This window comes from Lagopus leucura, unplaced genomic scaffold (assembly GCF_019238085.1).
Source record: "Lagopus leucura isolate 7727_CA_CO unplaced genomic scaffold, USGS_WTPT01 Super-Scaffold_741, whole genome shotgun sequence".
Lineage (NCBI taxonomy): Eukaryota > Metazoa > Chordata > Aves > Galliformes > Phasianidae > Lagopus > Lagopus leucura.
This window is the reverse complement of record NW_024962256.1, coordinates 9,408,140-9,414,772: the sequence shown is the minus strand read 5'-3', so window position 1 is coordinate 9,414,772 and position 6,633 is coordinate 9,408,140. Positions and strand designations below refer to the sequence as shown.

The following is a 6,633-nucleotide window of genomic DNA, read 5'->3' as shown; positions in this document are numbered from 1 at the left end:
GCTACGTGACGTCACGACAGCGCCGGCTTTTCTCGCGCGCTTTCCCGTGAAGTCCCAGGGGGCGCGGAAGGCGGGGACGAAAGGAGTCGGCCAATAGGAGAGCGTGGGGCGGGGCCTGAGGGCAGGGCGGGGCCGCGGCGCTGATGGGCGGGAAAGAGGCGGGGCGGGCGGTTCCTCAGGGCGGGCTGAGGGCGCGAAGTGCTGAGCGTCCGTCTGTAGGCTCGCGGCGTGGTTGTGGGAGTCTGGTTTCTCTTACAAACCGAGCGAAACCTCTCTAGCTTTGCATATGTTTACTGGTGCAAAGCACACCTCTCAGAAACAATAATGCGGTAAATTTGTGTGGAAATACCTGCATGCAACCTACTGAGGAGAGAACACCTTAATTATTACATTCCTTTTGAGCCTTTCTGTGGTTTTAGGGTGGGAACTTTCTAAGTTTCCTCCTTAAACTTTTTGTTTTCGACTTTATCAATATCTCGCTTGAAAACAGCAGCGAAAGCAAAACTGTTCAGGTAAAAGAAAACAGCTGCCTGCAGGTGCTTCAAACCACAGCGCTGTTTGTCTGAGCTGGCAACGAGGAGCCTGGAGTTACTGAATCTGCAATGACGTGGATTGAGAACAAACTGTAATTTTGTTCTCTGTTGGTCCCATTCTGCATTATCCTTCTCATTTCTGTCACTGACTTCCTCAGTCTGAAAAGCAGTGTGATTTATCTCTGCAGCTCCCCCAGCTGATGCTGGCGCACGCAGACATCAGTGCAGCTCATTAGGCTCAAGGCTGAGAGGACAATGCGATCACCTGAGCCTTTCGGAAGACGTTGATTCCACAGCGTGCTTGCAGCTTTGGTTATTTGTTTTCTCCACCAAAATTGCATTATGGAACAGCTTATTTTTCATAAGCCAACTTTACATTCACCTCTGTAAATCATTGTAGAAGTCTATTGCTTTTGTGCTTAAAAGTAACTAACAGCGTGGCATCGTTAATAACAACGTCCAAAGTATCGCTCTTATCTCACTCTTATCTAAGTTATTATCAAAACTTCAGTGGACACCTAGAGAGACAAAGTAGGTCATTTAGAAGAAAGCCTTGAGAACTGGCAGCATGGCAGCTAGTATCCCCAAATATCATTACGTGTGTCTGATAGTAAGATGGAGAACTTGATTTCCTGCAGCAACTTTGTAATTTCCTTTAGAATAAATGGCTGTGACTGTCTGAATCATTCATACTTAACCAATGCAAGTACCACAATTTCTCTCATTTCATTTGCCAGCTATAGCATCTGATTCCCACCCACTTTATCCTCAAATATCAATATGCTGGAAAGCAGGCCGGTGCCAGAGCCATTTCAGTGTCATCTTCTTGACAGTCTCTCAAGGTCCAGGAGGCAAAGTCCTGTTTTGTGCTTCATTCTGTGACTTTGGCCTTGGCTACACCCCTTCCTTGAGACAAGCAAGGCCTTACTCTCTCTGCCTCAGTTTTTCTTTCTGCGAAGGAAGCCTTACATTTTGGCTTGTTCTCCATTTCTTCAGAAATATATTGCAGAACCTTCTGTGTACAAAAATATCTGCTACATTCAGCTTTGAGACTGTGTTGGGAGCAGGAAAGAACACACTGAGACTTCTCAGGACAGCCACTGTGCAGATCATCACCATGTTGCAAAGCCACTGCCACACGGCAGGGCACCTACATCTCAATCCCTTCACAGACCCGTCCCTGCTGTTGTCCCTGACTTGTGCCCAACGGTCCCACTTCCTTCACAGACTCACCCTACTCATCTCCTCGACCCATGCCCAGCGGTGCAGAGCAATTACGTAGTATAGATGTTTGCAGGCCAGCCCTCAGACTTGAAGGCAAAAAAATCCCTCTAGTGATATCAGCTTTTTTATAAGGAAATACAGGTTGGGTGTTTAAGACATGCATTTGTGTAAAGCAATATTGAAAGGAGCGTGATATTGCATCTTAGAAATAATGCACACTCGGTGCCGTGTGTGATTTTTCCCCAATGACTGTCCTTTCTTCTGACACACCATTCACACTGTGTTACTGAAGTGATTGAAGAATTAATGAATCATTTTAAATCAAACTGTTTCTTTCCCATTTGAGAACAGACTCAAGAGTGCTCCTTGTTTTTGCAAGCACAGTGGTCCAGTGAGAGCAGCGTTTTCTTTGCTCATCTGTTGATCTTAATGAAACACCAGAACCACTTCACAGCAGTCTCACCAAAGGCAAAGGCAGAAGACTCAAAAGACAACATTAATGAATTTTCACAAAATCTGCTTGGATGCAGTTGCTGAAAAAGTAAATGTTGCAATAGAGAAACGTCAGTCACAGCAAAAATACTTGTAAAAAGCAAAATAATTACCGTTGTCAATCGACTTCTGAACTGAAGATACAAACATCCCGCAAGCTTTACGCAGTGCAGAGGGTTTGCTACGAGGAGATGCAATCTCCAGTCACTTGCCAGTGGGCATCTCCCCACTGCTCTGGGCAGAGCAGGGCAGGGTGGCATGGAACAGTGCTCAGAAGGCATTCTGTGTGAGCTTCTTCCCCACACTGTCTCCAAGGAGCTGTGGGGCCTTCTGACCCTGTGTGAGGGGGACAAACACCCTCCATGGCAACCAGTGTTCTGATTGGGAAAGGCTCAGAGCTGCCAGGGCTGGCAGCCGGCGCAGAGCCATGCCAAAGAGCAAGTGGCCAAACCTCAACACAGAGAGCGCCGGCACCTGGGTAAGGGAAGGGCAGCAGGAGGGGCTGCTGTGGGGCTGCTGATCCCACAGGGATTCTTTATCCTTCATCTGTGGGAAAAGTGATGTGATGAGGGTGAAGATGTCCTTTAGTCAGAGAGCTCGGGCTGCCCTCAGCCACACCAGCACCTGCAGGGGAAGCAAGGGTTTTCTTTCCTATGAGAATGGTGAGGTGCTGGAACAGCTGCCCAGAGAGGCTGTGGATGCCCCGTCCATCCCTGGAGGTGTTCAAGGCCAGGGTTGGAAGGGACCTCAAGGATCATGACTCTCCAACCCCCTCATTACATGCAAGGCCACCAACCTCCCACTTAATACCAGCAATGCTAGTGGTTTCTTCCTTAATATTTAGCCCTGATTGATTATCTTTGGGACTGCCAGCTGACGTTTCCTCCAGCTGCTGCCCTGCCAGCTCCATCAGCATCCCATATCCTGACTGGCAGTACTGGAGGGGTTCCTTCACCCAGGCCTAAAACTTGGCTGAGTCCCCAAAAACCTTTATGCTTTTAAATCTACTGTTATACAGACAGCATGGGAAAAAAGAAAAAATAAAAATAAAAGGGCTCTACAGCATAAATGTTTTTACTAGGCTGTGTATCATTATACAAACAATTCCCAGCAAGTTCTTGGAGAAATCGTGGTGTTTGTTGTATGCGGAAGGGTTGTGCTGTGCGTGGGACGCTCCCCGCGCTTCTGCCAAGGGCCGCTAGGGGCTGCTCCAATACAAATAATACAAAAAAAAACAACTGGGAAAATAGGATGTTACCCACATTTCTGGTGGGATTGCTTTATACCAACGATCGCCATTTCCATTCCTTTGCATTTTGCACATGTTGGACAATGCCAGGGCCAGCTGGAGTCCACCACGCACTACGCGCTGAGGCAGGGCCTGGACCTGCAGGCGGCACGGAGCGCGGAGGATCGGCTGCCACCCGCGTTCCGGGCAAGGGAACAGGTGGGTGGCTGTGCACATGCAGCCTGTGACAGGCAGGCTGTTTGCAAGGCACCATTTGCTGAGTTATAAAGAAGAGACTTGTATTTGTGGTAGTTACAGCAGGCTGGCAGACTTCGTGCCTCAGGGAGTGAGATGATGGCCAGCTGTGCTGAGGAAGGAATGTATTTTGCTGTTACACGGTTATAATTTGGGATAGTCAAAGTCCTGCTGCTCTCCAGCATCAGCTACTTTTCCCTTGTAGTTATGAGACACGCCTGCATGCCAGAATGTATGTGGCTGACTTCAGTCCGAAATCTGTGTGTAAGGTAGCCCTGTAAAAGCACTTCAGTCACGTTTATCTGTTTTGTTTTTTTTTTTTCAGAAACTCAGCATTTTTAATTTTTCATTAAATTAAATCTTCCTCTTCTGTTTGGAGGTGAATATCACAGTAAGAAAAACAAAAACAACATTCCTCAACATGAAAAGTGAAAATCACTACAGCATTTACAGAAAAAAAAAATCAGATTCCCAACATGACAGGAAAATAATGTTCCAGGAAGTACAGGGGTCATCTGATGGTCCAGAAGGATGTTTGGTGTTTCACTTTTTAGCTCTTTTAAAACTATTGCAATTATATATAATAAAGAAATATGTTAAATTTTGCATTTGTCCTTTTTTTTTAATAAAACTTGTTCCACTTTACAGTCTGGATAAACGCTGTTAAAAAATGAGATTATAAATTAGTTATGTGATCAATACCTCTTCCACCTCCCCTGCAACAAGCAGTGCACTTGCCATTCAGTACATAAATCACAGATTAATTCAGTTTTGAGGTCCCTTTTGTAGTTCATTTTAATTAGCTTTGGGCTTGCTAGTGAGTAAAACAAGGCAATCCTGACATATTTCTTACATTTTGCTATTTGTAGGCAGTATGTAGCATTTCTCATTTGAAAATTCACACTTTTATATTAATCATGTGTATGTTCAACAAGTCCAGGGAGCACAAATCTTCTCCATGATTTCATGAGAAATAAAAACCATTGGAACCTACAGGGGGTTGGGTCCATTTTGTCCCAGTAAAATTATGTGCAAATTAAGACCTAACGTATGAGCATGCCTTCTGTGTTCGAGTGTAGGCAGCTGCAAGTTTGGCATCTGCCAGAATATAAGAGCTAAGACTAGTAGAATTCCAAACAAGTTGTGAAAATTCATGTTTTTTCCTGTGGTTTCTTTTTTTTCAGAGTGCAGTGAACAACAATTTCTCATTTTCTTCTCATGACAACAGACACTGTCTACATAATGTAGGAGAGTATTTTGATTTGGTAAGTACCCAGCACTAACAAGGATCAGAAAGTTCAGTATACTGATCAAGCATCGTTTCAATAAATTTCCTGCAAGCTGCAGAGTGTAGAAGTCAGGCTCCATCTCTCTGTGTTTGGACACAAGGGATACTTTTGAAGATTCAGATTTTGTAGTCTCGATTTCCTTATTGCAGTCTAAACATCAAATTGTTAACCTAATTGTTTGGGTTTCTCTGAAGATTAGTTTAGGCAAATACAGCTGAATAGCTTTGAGTTGCTAGTATGCTAGAGAAGTGCAAAAAGGAAGTGGTTTGTTAGTAGTGTTGGATGGTAAGTCAGCATATTTGCCATTATATATTCAACCAAAATGTTCGTACAGGCAAGTCTGGCAATATTATTTTTAACTTGCTAAAGATCAACCATGAATTCTTGAAATCACTGTGGTAACAGCTTCGTTAGCTTCCAGTGGGGTAGTGACTGTTACAAGCTTCATCTGTGAAACTGTGATCGAAAGTCATATGTTTACGTGGCTTTTTCTTTCCATCTTTTTTCTAGGGTTTGGGCCGAAGGAAGGTGGAACCACACAGAAGGCAGCAGAACTCACAGAATTTCTTCCAGTGGGCTTCAGAACCGGTTAGAAGGAGCGAAGATGGCTTAACCACTTATCAGATATCATTTGTGAAATACAAGAGCACGATCTCTAGGCAGCACCCAAAGCACTTCTCAGAAAAATCCTGCACTGACAAAGCCTGTTCCTCAGAATGAAAACAACATGCAGCCAAATAAATTATCTTAATTACAATACCCTCTTTGTAGCACTGATTTATCATCATCAGAGCCTTTTCTGGAGATCTCAACTACTTGTCACTCAAAGGATGAAATAAACACGTGTAAAGTGAATAAAGTAATATAGCTGAGAGTTCATTAAATCAGCATTCCTGTGCTACTCTGAAGACTTGCTTTGCTCAAAAAATGCAGTGATGAGCACTATGAAGAAAAGCATGATGGTACATACTTTCAGAAATATCTGTATTACGAATACAGAGGTAGGGACTATAGTTGTGTTATTTGACACTGGTTGATGGTGATCTTCATACAAAAGCCCCTTCAACTTCAGGATCAATGGTATCACTGTATCATGCAGCTGACAGCATCTGTGTTGACAGAACTGTACAATGGAACTGAATCTTTGAGGGTTCACTGCAGCAGAGAACCAAAACTGCACGTTCAGGTATGAGATAAACTTTTCTGAAAGGTTGTATGGATATGAATGTGTGTTACTTGCAGTTAGGGAAACTAGATAACAGAACCTGAGTGTTAGATTGCAGTGCAAGATGGTAATTCTGGAAAATGTAAGTGTATGCATGTAGGTATGTGTCACTCATGGCAGTAAGGCAAAAAGAAAAAAAGCTCAGGCTGGAAGTGGAAGTCTCTGCAATGTGGAGGCTGAGGTGGGCTAGCTCTGGGAAGGACTGGTGCTTTTGTAGTTATGTGTCCCTCAGGAGGTGGAGTCAGAACCAATCCTTCAAAGGCTCCTGAGATACTGGCTGACTGCAGGGCATGAGAGGGATTGGAGTCAGAGCTCCAAATAACGTGTTTTCCTTTTCTGGATCATTTCCATTAATGCCAATAAAAGAATAAACAGAACTGTGTATCT

The 6,633-nt window shown here is 44.1% G+C and overlaps 1 long non-coding RNA gene across 1 annotated transcript; it reads left to right on the top strand.

Annotated features, from left to right (window-relative positions):
* The first annotated feature begins 3,551 nt into the window (after positions 1-3,551).
* LOC122175905 lies at positions 3,552-5,861 on the top strand. The gene is made up of 3 exons (XR_006177559.1): positions 3,552-3,696; positions 4,917-4,997; positions 5,532-5,861. It is a non-coding gene; the product is annotated as an uncharacterized LOC122175905 (long non-coding RNA).
* The last annotated feature ends 772 nt before the right edge of the window (positions 5,862-6,633 follow it).